The 13,671-nt window shown below is 40.9% G+C and overlaps 1 pseudogene; it reads right to left on the bottom strand.

The window, feature by feature from the left end:
* Positions 1–4,705: 4,705 nt before the first annotated feature.
* On the bottom strand, positions 4,706–8,514 carry LOC115583393 (uncharacterized protein K02A2.6-like; annotated as a pseudogene).
* Positions 8,515–13,671: the final 5,157 nt, after the last annotated feature.

Raw genomic sequence — 13,671 nt, 5'->3', positions numbered from 1 at the left:
GACAACATTACAGGCTGTCAATTTGTATATAACTCACTCATTTAAATTGTATTGAGACTTAAAGTTATGGGTAATTAGGGGTGTGGTCACGTTGAGTGACAGCTCAAATAAGACAAATTTTAACAGACCTGGGTGGAGGCACAGACAGTGTTTCAGATTAACAAGCCACAGTGTTAGCATTAACTGGCACAAAGCTGTTGGAGCTGGCGAGCTCTGGGACAGACGGCCATGAGCAGATACCTTCTGGAGGAATAAACACCCGGATTCAAGTAGAGTAAAGCTCTTTTTTATCAACCTTTAGATCAGAGCGTAATGTTAAACTGAACACAAACACAGACACACAAACCCTCAGTGCCTGTTGTTCGCTGTCTTGCAGCTTATGTGCAATCTTCTGGCTGCTTGTGCTGAATAAACCCACAGTCAGATTTGCTTCTCTTTATGTGGGAACACATATAGCTATTAGGTTTATTACTGGTGATTCTTATAGCACTCATAATTGTACCTTGAGGAAAATAGTTGGGGGGTGTTTCTGTCTGTGAAATGTAATAGGCCTCTGTATTTGTTTATCTATAAGGCCCTTATTGTGAAGTTGCCATCACATATAACTGCTATGCTTTATGCTTTATACATTTGGTCAAAAAACTGGTGCCTATACTGCCTATTTCAAGGCCCTCTAGTTTGTACTGACCCTGGTAGATCTGAACTCTTTGTGAAACACTCTAAAAATGAACACTTTGAAACCATTTGGTGAATTTGAATCCATGATCTTCAAGCATTCCGATTCTGTTTGTAACTGTTTAAGTTAAAGGATCTTTGTGTTTGGAATTTTTTATTAACTGTTTTTCTCTACATTTTACTCTGTGGTTATATTTTTCAGATTTTTTGATTTTTCTGATGTGTCAGAGTCGGTTTCCCTTTTAATGTGTGTTTGTTTTTCACCACCGGGACTCAAGACGATTCAAAACCGTCATTCTTTCTACCACATCAGTAAGTAGAAAAACTTGCCTACTTATTGATACAATAGGGGGTTTTACTCTGCCTTTTCACTGCGCTGACATCAGCGTTTCTAGGTCAAATTGTGATTCTTACAGTCTTTCTGGTTTGGACAGTAGCCAGGCTAATAACAGCATTTGTAATACTACAGAGAAACAGTAGAATGGGTGGACTGTGAACGATCTCTATTGTGTTGCCCATTAGTTCAGTGGGTAGACCAGGCGTCCCATGTACACAGGCGTTGTCCTGGCTGCAGCGGCCCTTGGTTCAAGTCCCGGCCTTGGGTCCTTTGTTGCATGTCATTCCCACTTTCCCCCATCCTGTTTCCTGCTGTCCTATCGATAAAGGCCAAACAAAAAAAAATGGTATCTGCTTTAAATAAAGGTAGAAAAAAGAAACTTGAGGAGATGGCATCAGTGTGTGATCATCACGTTATGATGAACAGATCCTCCTGGAATCATTTCATTTGTCATTCCTGTTCATTTTTTAAATTAAATTTGAAATGCAGTGAAACTTGCCATATCTACAAAAATCAGCAAAAACATTTCTGCCATCACTGGCAATATCAGTCGCTACAACCCCACATTAACAGAAGCTCAACATGTACTAACAAAAACACACACATACACACAAACACACTCCTTCATGCTATTACCACAAGCCAGAGTCCCTCAGCCACATTTCAATCTGCATTCATATTAATGTCAAAGCAGCCGAGCTGCTTGCCACCCCGATGAATAGCCATTACCAATCCATTTGGACTGGGTTATCATCAGCTGGCACTGGCCCCAAATCCAATTCCACCCTTTCCACAAGCTCCAACTCTGTCCCTTGCACAGTCCTGAACCGCCATTATCTGTTACTGACAAAAAAGAAAAAATATCATCTCGTCATATAGAGAGGTCCAGCAGGTCAGATCGTGCTGAAGATCTGCATGACGTCACAGTCACTCAGTTAGTTCCTGCTCTAGTTTATATTGTACAACCATCATTCACTGGGGATGCATATATACACACGTTTATGTTAGTTTTTTAGCTAATTACCACTAATTACCTTCTCCTCAAGGTGGATATCAATGAGATAACAAAAAAAGTTTTAACCTGTAGCTTGTGCACACCTGAGGGTGAGAAAGGCTAGATGTAGTGAACAAACATGACTTGTAGTAAGATTATTAGAGCTAAGGAAGACTCATGTGTCACAGAACAAGTAGTGTAATTTGCAAACATGTTGTATGTTTATCATGTTTCAGTTTTGAACTTTTAACTTTTCGTAAAACTTTTAATTTATTGTTCTGATGTTTAATCATTTCATAAGTATTATTTTATGGATGTGTATATATGATATTTAGATATATCATAAAGATTGGAGCTGTAATTTTAGGAAGTCATAGTAGTAGTAAAAAAAAATGTGTCAGCTAGTGTCTTCTCCACTAGCAAGACTGCTATATTAGCCCAGTGTACCACAATTCTGTCATGCTTAACAATAAATTAACATCCCTGTCTACATTCAAGATGTCCTCTATGAAGAAATGTTGAAGGCCTAATCTAAAATTGTCTTGTGAAATAAAGGCAGTATATAAACGGAGGCATGCCTGACGTAGTCTAAAGCTGCATTTCAAATGTGACTTTATGCAGACAGTTTCAGGTTTTACAGTATTTTTAGCAAAAACAGTGACCACATTCATTTTTTTTTTAGTTGTGGCAGTTACTTCTCAGCGTTTTCAAGTGAAATGGTTGTTTGTGCCACTGTTGGAGAGATAACTGGATCTTGCCAAGTCATACCAACAACACAGGACAACAAACGTGTTCACATAATGGAAAATGGATCACAAGTTAACCTTCATTGTCCTCGGTGACCGCATAATATAGCCCAGTGGCTATATTGTATGTATGTATATATATATATATATATATATATATATATATATATATATATATATATATATATATATATATATACATATATGGTGTCATTATATACATTAGATTGTGTAATCACCATTTACTCCATAATGATATGTTGAAGCAGCAAACTTGTCATTTAAATATGTGGCACTCTATCAGAGACTGACACCACGTTGAGTTAAATAGGGTTAAAGAAGGGGTTATTCATGACAGTAAAACAACATTTAGTTTGGTTTAAAACCACTCAGCAAACTACATCATCTCAGTCCACATAAATTACCAACACAAACATGGCTGTCACCAAGCTCGATACGATTTAGGGCAGCGGTCCTCAATAGGCGGCCCCCGGGCCGCATCCGGCCCGCCGGCCTCTTGTTTGTGGCCCCCGAACTGTTATTCCTTCACCATGTGTTTTGTTTGGGTCAAAGAACAAATGACGTGAATTAACCCACAACCATCTTACATATCATCTTATTCACAAACACTTTCACGAATCATAATTACACCAACATCAACAGAATACCCAAGGGTCATGGCGCCACAGTCCACAAGGGGCGTTACAATATGCCAGGAGAAGCTGTGACGAAGATTTCCAGTTTGAAACTGCATTATGAGACGAAGCACAGGAATTTTGAAGAGACATTTCCTCAAAATTCAGAGATAAGCACAACACAAATAAATGCACTGAAATCGTCATATCAAGCTGCAAGCAGGATTCTTGTCACATCTATGTCACAATGAAATAAAATAATGCATGACTGAAGTGATGGACACAATGTTTGAAGGCAAACCAAAAGAGGACATATTCAACTATGTATTTTAATTTATGTTTAAATGGAAATTACATTTTATTTTTGTTCGTATTTTGTTGTTTAGAATGAAAAGGACATTTTGTTTTGAATATTACAGTATTATTGCATGTGGCCTGGCCGACCTCAATACATGGACCTTTGAGTCATTGAAAAAAATCTTTGTGGCCCTTTAAGATTTGTATTTGAGTACCCCTGATTTAGGGTGTGGGTTTTGATGAGGTTTAAACCAGATGACATCATTTTCTTATTTTATACCTTTGAAGTCTTACACTTGATTAGTTTTTATGAAAAACTGTCAATTTAAAATACTAGTGCAGTGCCCATAAAAAAAGTGTATTTCTATAAAAAAGTGGGAGGTTAAGTAGCTTTTTCATGGATGGCCAAATGAGGCTGTGTTTGAAGGTGGGACGTCAGGGATATTTAGGTTTGTTGTGAAATCCGATATTCCAGGGTATAATTGGCTGTTTTTGACTATTTTTGATTTTGCCATTATATGTCATCTTAAAAACTATTTACTTGGTGTCATTATTTTCAGCACAACCTCACATGTGTGACTGTACAGTTATTTTTTTTTATTTTGACATACTGTATTAACACAATGGACCTAAAATCACAAAAAAAAAAGCATAAAATCGGAGTAGAAAAAGTTAGATTTTTTTACTGTGAAAACCACAAATATGTTTAACAAACCATTTTTTTTTTTTTTTTAATTATAATGCATAAATTGTTGTTTGCTAAATTTGTACATACATTTCAAAAATGTACAAAGTTATATGTAACTATCTACATTTAAATGCAGGCAATGCTCAGGTCTGCCTGTGTTCCTGCCTGCTCCACGTTCAGCTTCTCCTCATTGTTTTGACTCATTAAACAAAAAACCGACTCCACTATACTCCAAACACTACATAACACACTAACTACACACTCCAAACACGCTAAATGTCACAAATCTCTCAACTCTCAATATCGCTGTCTCTACACCGACCGTCGTTGTCTGTCAATCATCTGCCTACGTCCCTCCCACAACAAACTTGCTGCTTGGACACTTTCGTGACAAAAGCCTGTTTTTACCGTCTCCTGTTTTGAACCAGTGTTCTTTCGCCTTTTGGTTGTGATCTTTTAACTGTCTTTCTTGTTTTTCCTTCACTTTCCTGCTTACATCTGGGTGGATTGAATCCAGTGTGCAACGTAGCTTCCTCCCGAGAAGCAGTTCTGCTGGGGACAGACCTGTTGTAGTGTGAGGAGTCACTCTGTAGCTAAATAACACTCGCTACCTTAGCTGTCAGTCTGCCCTCTGGACATTTTTTCATCATTCTCTTGAACGTTTGTACCCCTCTCTCTGCTTACCCATTACTGGCGGCATGGTATGGACACGGAGATTGTTTTTCTTTGCAAAGGGGAAGAGCAGAAGTCAGCACACAAAGTCTGGGCTTCCGAGTTCCAATGAGCTGCTCTCCCCAAACATCTTTTATTCACCTACAATAGGGCGTAAGCGTATATGATTGGCTCTTTGACAGTACATATGAGTCATACAGTTGTTATGCATGATGAAGAAGTACACGTACACACTTTCGGACCTACGGCCTTCAGCATCTATCCTTCACACAAACATTCTTATGATGTCCACCAAATGTTATTCACACAAGATGCCATTCGAGGCCTTGTGAGTGTGTTTCTTCACAGTACTTTTCCAAGAGCTCGGTACACTTCCACAAACATATAAAGGAAGACAAGCAGGTTATATCAATGCAAAGCAAGAAACTGATAATATAAGCATAATTTTTCCAACAGTGCAGAGGTCACATGACGGATACCTTTTTTTTTTTAAGAAGTCTTTGAACTCGGTGCTGGTGAAACAAGTGCCATTATCAGACACCAACAACTCCGGCAGTCCATGGCTCCTGAAACTGGTACGCAGGCACTCAATTGTGGTGGCTGAAGTGGCAGAGTTCACTGGATACACGTCCATCCATTTTGAATGTGCATCGACAAGCACAAAAAACATTTTTTCCATAAACGGTCCTGCATAATCTACATGGATACGGCTCCAAGGTTTGTCAGGCCAATCCCAGGGGTGTAATGGAGCCGGTGCAGGCATGTTGCGGTGCTCTTGACATGTTGTACAGCCCTTTACAGTATCCTCCACCTTTTTGTCCAACTTTGGCCACCATACATAACTCCTAGCCAGTGCCGTCATTCTGGACACTCCTGGGTGGCACTGATGAAGCTGTCTCATAACATTTTCTTGACCTGGATTTGGCACAATCACTCTCGAGCCCCATAACACACACCCATTCTGGATACTGAGTTCATGTTTCCTCACCTCATAGGGGGCAAACTCCTCCCCTTTCAGGGTTGATGACCAGCCACTGCGTACCATCTCCCGCACCCTCGAGAGTACTGGATCTTTGTCTGTCCATGCTTTCACTTGATCAGCTGTCACCAGCGTGATGTCAGAGCTCTCCAGCATGAGAACTCTCTCTTCCAGCCTCTCCACTTCCACTTTTTCTGGTAAAGGAAGGCGGCTCAGGGCATCCGCATTGCCGTGATACTTCCCTTCTTTATACATTATTGTGTATTCGTAGGCTCTCAAAGTTACTGCCCACCTTTGGATTCTGGATGAGGCCATCTGTGGTACGGCTCGCATCTCACTGAAAAGTGACAACAAGGACTTGTGATCCGTCACTATAGTGGATTTCCATCCATTAATGTACTTGTGGAAACGTTATATTCCAAACATCACTGCAAGTCCTTCCTTATCCAGTTGTGAATAATTCTTCTCAGCCGTGTTTAATGTTCATGAGGTGAATCCTATGGGTCTCTCAGTTCCATCTGGCATGTGATGTGACAGCACGGCACCTACTCCATATGGTGATGCGTCACATGACAGCACAATGTCCTTCTCTGGGTCATAATGCACAAGTACTTCAGCGGACTGCATCATGTCTTTTGATTTTTCAAAAGCAACTTGTTGTGCCTCTCCCCACTGCCACTTTGTGTCTTTTTGTAGCAGTTTGTGCACGGGGGCAAGAACCGTTGACAGATTGGGCAGGAACTTGTTGTAATAGTTTAACAGTCCAAGGTATGCCTTTAACTCTGTCACATTTGAAGGTGTGGGTGCCTCTTGGATTGCTTGCACCTTCTCACGGACTGGGTGCAGTCCTGTTGCATCCACTTTATGACCCAGGAACATCACTTCCTCATTCATGAATAAACATTTGGCTCTTTTAAGTCGGAGAACCAGCTTCCTGTGGCCATTTCAGCACCATGGCCAGAGTCTGCAGGTGCTCTTGGTCGTCTTTCACTGTGAGGAGAATGTCATCCAGGAAGATGGTCACACGAGGGGTGCCCTGCAGCAGTCCCTCCATGGTTCATTGGAATATTGCTGGGCTTGATAAGCCAAAAGGTAGCACTCTGTATGTGAGCAACCCTTTATGAGTGTTTATGGTCACATATTTCTTTGCTTCCTCATCCAAAGGAATCTGGTGATAGGCATGACTCAGATCTAACTTTGTGAACTTCTGTCCACCTGAAAGCGTAGCAAACAAGTCCTTAATTCTGGGGATTGGGTACTGCTCAAGTTTTGAGATCTGATTTACAGTCAGTTTATAATCTCCGCACAGTCTTGAAGTGTCATCTGGTTTTAACACAGGGACCACAGGTGCGGCCCACTCAGCGTGTTTTACTGGTTCAATAATCTCCTGGGCGAGGAGACGGTTGAGTTCAGCCTCAACTCTTCCTCTCATGGCATATGGGAAGGGCCTGGCTTTAAAAAACCTGGGGGCTGCTTCCTTGTCCACATATATTTTCGACGGGGGGCCTTTAAATCTCCCAAGTTCATCTTTGAAAACCTCCCTATACTCCCCCAGTACATCCTCTAAAGTCTATTTTTTCCCATGGTGGATTTGGGGATCTGGTCTCCAATGTACCTCTTCTGAGTTCTCTTCCTGGACGTGATGGATCTGGGGTACGGATCTCCACTGTAAGCCTAGCCTCCTAATCCAGTAACTGCCTACCAGACTAGGGCCTGAACCTGCTACAACTACCACTGGTAAGTCTTGCACTAGCCCTTTGTGCTGCACTTTAACTACAGCTGCTCTCAAGACTTTTACTCTATGCCCTGTGTATGTTCTGAGTCTCACCCGACATTGGCGTAGCTTTGGTGCCTCTTTTCCCCCTAAGGTTTTGAACACCGAGTGGTTCATTACTGTTACCCCACAACCTGAGTCCATCTCAAACTGTGTCTGTCTCATTAACTGTCAATGTCACTATAAATGGCTCTTCAGCTGGTACATAAAGTTCATGTATTTTGTACAGTGTGAACATGACTTCATCTGTGACTTCATCAATGCCATCTTTGTCATCCTCCCCCTGGCTGACATAATTTGCTCTGTGAGTTCTCCCCTGCTTACCTTTTTGTACTCCACCCCCTCTAGTCTTTGAATTACTAGCTGAGCCTTTGGACCTACACACTTTCTGAATGTGGCCAACTTTATCACACTTATGACAGGTCTCTTTAATAAACCTACAGTCCCCAGCCCTGTGCTGCACCCCTCCACACCTGTAGCAAGCCTTCTGTTGATGCTGCTGGGGGTCTGCTTTGTTGACATTTTGTGCACTGCTTGAGGTGCCTTCATGTGTGAGGGTGCAAACTCCAAAGATTGTAAGTCCTTTACATCTTTGCTGGCAGTCTCAATGGCCTAGGCCAACTTCAGTACCTTGCCGAAGGTCAAATCCAGCTCTGACAACAGTCGGCGCTGTATACGGTCATCTCCGGTGCCACAGACCAGTCTGTCACGTATCATCTCTGATAACTTGTCTACATAGTTGCAGTCTTGTGCTAATTTCCTCAGAACAGCAACATATTCCATAACTGTTTCTCCATGCTTTCTGTTTCTAGAATTAAACTTGAAACACTGCACAATCTTGCTGGGTTTGGGGTTGAAATGGTCCTTTAATAACTTGACAAGTTCATCAAACGTCTTGTCTCCTGGCTTAGCGGGGCTGACTAAGTTCCTCATGAGGCTGTAAGTCTGCAGACTGCCCACTGAACTGAGCAAGATAGCTTTCCGTCGACCTGCATCGTCGATCTCATTAGCTTAAAAAAAATGGTGGAGCACTTCACAATATTCCTCCCACGTCTGGGTTTGGCCATCAAAAGGAGCCGTGCTTCCGACCATAGCCGCCGCCATGCTTTTCTTCCTTGGTTACAAAGTCCGGTTTGTTATGCTAACTTAGCCACTTAGCAGCGAGTCTTACTCATTCGTCTGCACTCACACGAGGCATCCGCTGTACTTTATCCTCGTCACCATTTATGTAGTAACTCGCGGGAGACTTCTTGCTGAACATGGGGAAAGTTTATTTTGTTCCTGACGAACACAGTATATCTCTCAATCACATCATTTCTCACAGTACAGAGGACCTATACTCTTCTTCTTCCCAACTATTGAATTCCCAACTCATCGCCCCTAGTGGACCTGAGGACATGTATATATTTCTCTCAATTCTTCACAGTTACTACAGTGTGCATACACTCGGGTTACCTTGAAGTTCATCTTCAAAAAAGGCAGCAGTTGTGAGCAGTTCTATTTCAAATATTTGATTATTTAGTGATAGAATAATTACCATTGTGAGACAAACATAAATTCAACCATATGACTGTGAATACAGTCACCTGGAGACTAATGTTAACTGATCGGAGCAGCAATCACCTAAATAAAGACCAGCTAACCAACACTGCAGCATGAAACTATCGAGTAAAACTTTGTGGTGAAGAAAATAACACAGTGCTCGGTCGGTTTTACCTCAGAAACCACGCCTGCTCTGCATCTCATACAGCGATGGACCCCCCTTGAGCGAACAGTGTAGCAGAGAGGCTGCTCTCACTGCTGAACACAGCAGAGCACACAGCCTTATTTTGTCAGGCATGCACACTTTCAAATTAATTTATTTCTTTAAGTAATGCTGTGAACTTGGTAAAATGAAAAGGCCACATATTGTTTGTCTTGATTTCTGGATGTGTTTCATATTGTATTTCAGCAGATTGAGGACACCAGCGATGGGCTTGGCTAAAAAGCTAAAAATATTGCCCCCCTTTTTTTCTTTTTTTTTTTAAGAATCAAAATCAAATCCAATCATGACATTGCGAAGTATTTGCACCCCTAGTGATGCATTGGGTTGATATCTGGTGACTGTAAAAGTCATACCATATGATTCACATCATTTAGTGAAACCTCACGTTGGTATGGAAGAATCTGCGCTCTAAATGTTTTTCCACAAATGGATTCAGATTTTTTTTCTTTAATTTATATCTCGTTGTAATGCTTGTCTTTCCTTCATCAACAAACCCACCCTCCCAAATCACATATAGCTTCCACATGTGGATACTAAAGAAATACTAGATTGAAAAATGTTGCCAATGAACTGTTTGATATGTCGGAAAAACAGAAACCAGACAGCGTTTCAGTTGCATACTGTGTAAGCCTAACCACACACACAAGCTACACAGTGTCTTCCTGGCTTTTTATCCATCCATCCATCTCTCTGCCTCTCTGTCTGTCTTTCCTGCTCTGTAAGCAGAGCTCAGACTTGTGGATTGCCAGTTGCATAATAAATACAGCCTGCTGGTTCACATGGGATCACAAGCCTCTGCATTAGCATTCCTTACACATGCACACAAACACACAAATACACAAGCATGGCTGACAGCAGTGACATCACCAGGCTTGTCACACAGAGCCAGCTACAAACACCTCGATGCTTTCTCGTGCCTCTCTCACCTCATGTGTACATTTGCCAATGACTGTTATACCATATCAAAAATGTTTACAAACATCACAAATAAATTATCATTCAATAATACCTATAAATGGTCCGATGATTTACTGTGGTGCTGAAGCCTGATATACTACCAGCCCTGTTTGCTGAAACGTAACTCTTTATTGTTGATTTTAAAATAAAATAATGTTTGGAGTCGAGTTCTATAAAACTGTGGGTCATGTTCAAACAACAAAATGAACAGACAAGCAGCTAAGGCTGATGAATGTGGCTGAAAGGTAAAACATTTATATTCACAATCAAGATGCATTCGCATTTAGCATCATGATAAGTTTAAATCTAACATTCTGTGTGGAGTTTGCATGTTTCCTCTGAGCCTGCATGGGTTTTCTACAGATTCCCTCCATAGTCCAAAGACATCCAGCTTATGTTACACAGTGACTATATAGCCTATAGGCATGAATGTGAGCATGAATGGTCTACCTCTGTGACTGACCACCAACCTATCCAGGTGTACCCTGCCTCTCACCCAGGAGCTGGATCAGCTCCAGCCCCCCATGACCCTGCACATGATAAGCAGGTACAGCTAATTGATGGATTCGTAATGATACGATGTTTTGTAATAGGTTAGTGCATGTTATTTACATTTCTGTCCCTTAATGTGTGATTTCTTTGTTCATCTAATCAGTTAAAAATCAGAACCTTCTTGTCTTGTGTGTGGGCAGATCAGCTGGTTACACTGTGTCCACAGTGTCCACAGGTTTTCAACACAACACAAATATACTACTATCAAAAAATGTCCATGGGTCATGGGTGTCACTTCTTTCAGATTTATTTATTTTAAGCCTGTATTTCATTACATTTGGGTAACTCTGCAGAAATGAATGCATTGATGATTCTAGTAGTTTGCACTATAATCACACATGCAAAGACAACAATTTGGTTATTTTTGGTGGTAAAGAAAATGTCTAAACTTGATCCTAAGGGAAGATCTGACGTTGTGGGAGTGTCCACTGCCACTGGAAGGAGCAGATTTTGCCAATTCCAACAGCAGTGTGTGTTACATCTGTGTGCTGTGTGCTTCGACTTAGTAATGACTCTAAGGTTGTTCAATTTGAGACAAAAATAAATGAATAATAGATGTGAAAGGGTAATAGGGTTCATGTCCATGACAGACTCATACTTTGGTTATTTGGTAAATTGGATTTATTCTGCAGTCTTTACTCACAAAGTATGCAGGTTCCATACTCAACGCTAATGAGCAATTCCATAACTTTCATCCACCTTCGAGCTGTCCACTCACCCTCCATCCTCCTCGGATCTGGGATGGATGTGAAGAGACAGAGGAGAGGAGGGGACGTGCCGGCTAACACCAATGAGGCCTAATTAGAGAGATTAGAAGTGGAGGGAGTGACTCACACTACAATAGCAGCTCTGACCTAACTGCTAATGTTCTCCACCCAGCCCATTTAATCCAATTCACATCCATTATCTTTAGCCTCTTTGTGCTGGCTCCCCCTCCGTCCCGTCACTTACTGCTGAATGTCATCCTTTGTTTTTTTTTTCTCTTTTTCTCACATCCTTGTACAAGGAAGAGAAGTAGGGCTGATGTGACCAAAGGAGGGTGAAAGACCACTCTTCCTCATGTATCATCAAACTCGTGCTTTTATCAAGGGCAAACTAAACCACTGAGATTTAATGATATAAGCCACCTGAAATATGTCTTCATCTAAGTGATCAAATTTAGCTGACAGCTGATTTTGCATAAACCTAGTGATACTTCAACACACACTTGAGTGTGCAGTGCAATCAAATTAGTGGTAAAACCTGGGAAGAAAAAGTGTAGGATGTGCTTAAATTTAGCTAATAATTAGCTGCAGCTGCTTGCTTACCAAGAATGAGGTTCGTTTTATCATTCCAGTTTAGAATGTGGGTCCATCAGAAACCATTACTGAATTTCTTAGGTTTATCTTTTAACAATTGCGATTAACTGCATGCACTGAAGCTGGGCTTGGTAAGATTTTAGAAACCAGTAAGAGCAAGTTACATTTTGAAATTATCCAACCAAAAACATCCCACCCCTCTCTTCAGGCTTCCCCCCAGAGCCACACCTCTAAAACTCATGAACGCACGCTGCCAGACTGCATCGACAGCTCCGTAATCTCACCAGCCAGCTGGGAGACGTGTGTACATTCAACAAGCTCTCTTCTGTTTTTGAGTCCAATAAATACACACAGTTAACAAGTCTGTCGAAAGCCAAAATCATGTAAACACAAGTAATATGGCAGTCACAAATGTATCTCAGTCCAAAGAAGGCTACCCATGCTCTGCTGTGGGTGTACGCTTGATGCTACTGAGTAAACTGCTGAACTACTGAACAACAACCTCATGTCTCATTCACATGGAATAAATCACTTTGTATTATCATAATCAACATAAATGTGTTAGTATTGGGAACTAAAAACCTGAATGAAATGACTGGATGGCCTTATTTGAGGATTTATTCTTTGTTGTGTTAGAGCACTGGATTTATTGATCGCTGTTGGGAAGAGATTTCTACAAAGATAACAAAAAGCACTTAGCTTTAGTACATGTACGATTCAATACAGATCTGTATTTTTTGTTGGCTGAGAAGGCAGAAACACTGCAGGTTTAGTGTCAGTCCAGCTATAAACCATAAAACGATTTGAGCAGCAAAGGATATAAAATTTTGATGAATGTATCCCACAGAATCAAAGTATAGCCACTTTCTACAGCTTTTCTACACCTTATTTTCCCACTACTGCTTCTAAATACTGGTCATCTTTTTTTCACAACTATCAAAACAGGCTTTAATGTATCAAATGATTATGATGTGAACTTTCATTTTGGACTTGTGTTATCAGTCACAGAACCTACATTTGTTCCTCCCGGTGATATTTGTCAAGTCAACTGCCACAAGTGACGGTAACACACCTGCTAACGTAATTCGTATAAATGTATATTTGTACTAAGACACGGGTATAAAATTGATAAAGACCAATGACCAAGTTTTTGCTTTCTAGATCTGTAAAAAAAAACAACTGCTAACTGTTGATTAGAATTGCAATATTGTGGGGGAGTCAATTCAAAATGATCTATAATATATAAGAGTAGGAGGTCTTCAGGTTGAGGCCTTGATTCTGCACTAACTTTCACTCTCTCAG

Source organism: Sparus aurata, chromosome 6 (assembly GCF_900880675.1).
Source record: "Sparus aurata chromosome 6, fSpaAur1.1, whole genome shotgun sequence".
Lineage (NCBI taxonomy): Eukaryota > Metazoa > Chordata > Actinopteri > Spariformes > Sparidae > Sparus > Sparus aurata.
This window is presented reverse-complemented; position numbering and strand designations above follow the sequence as displayed.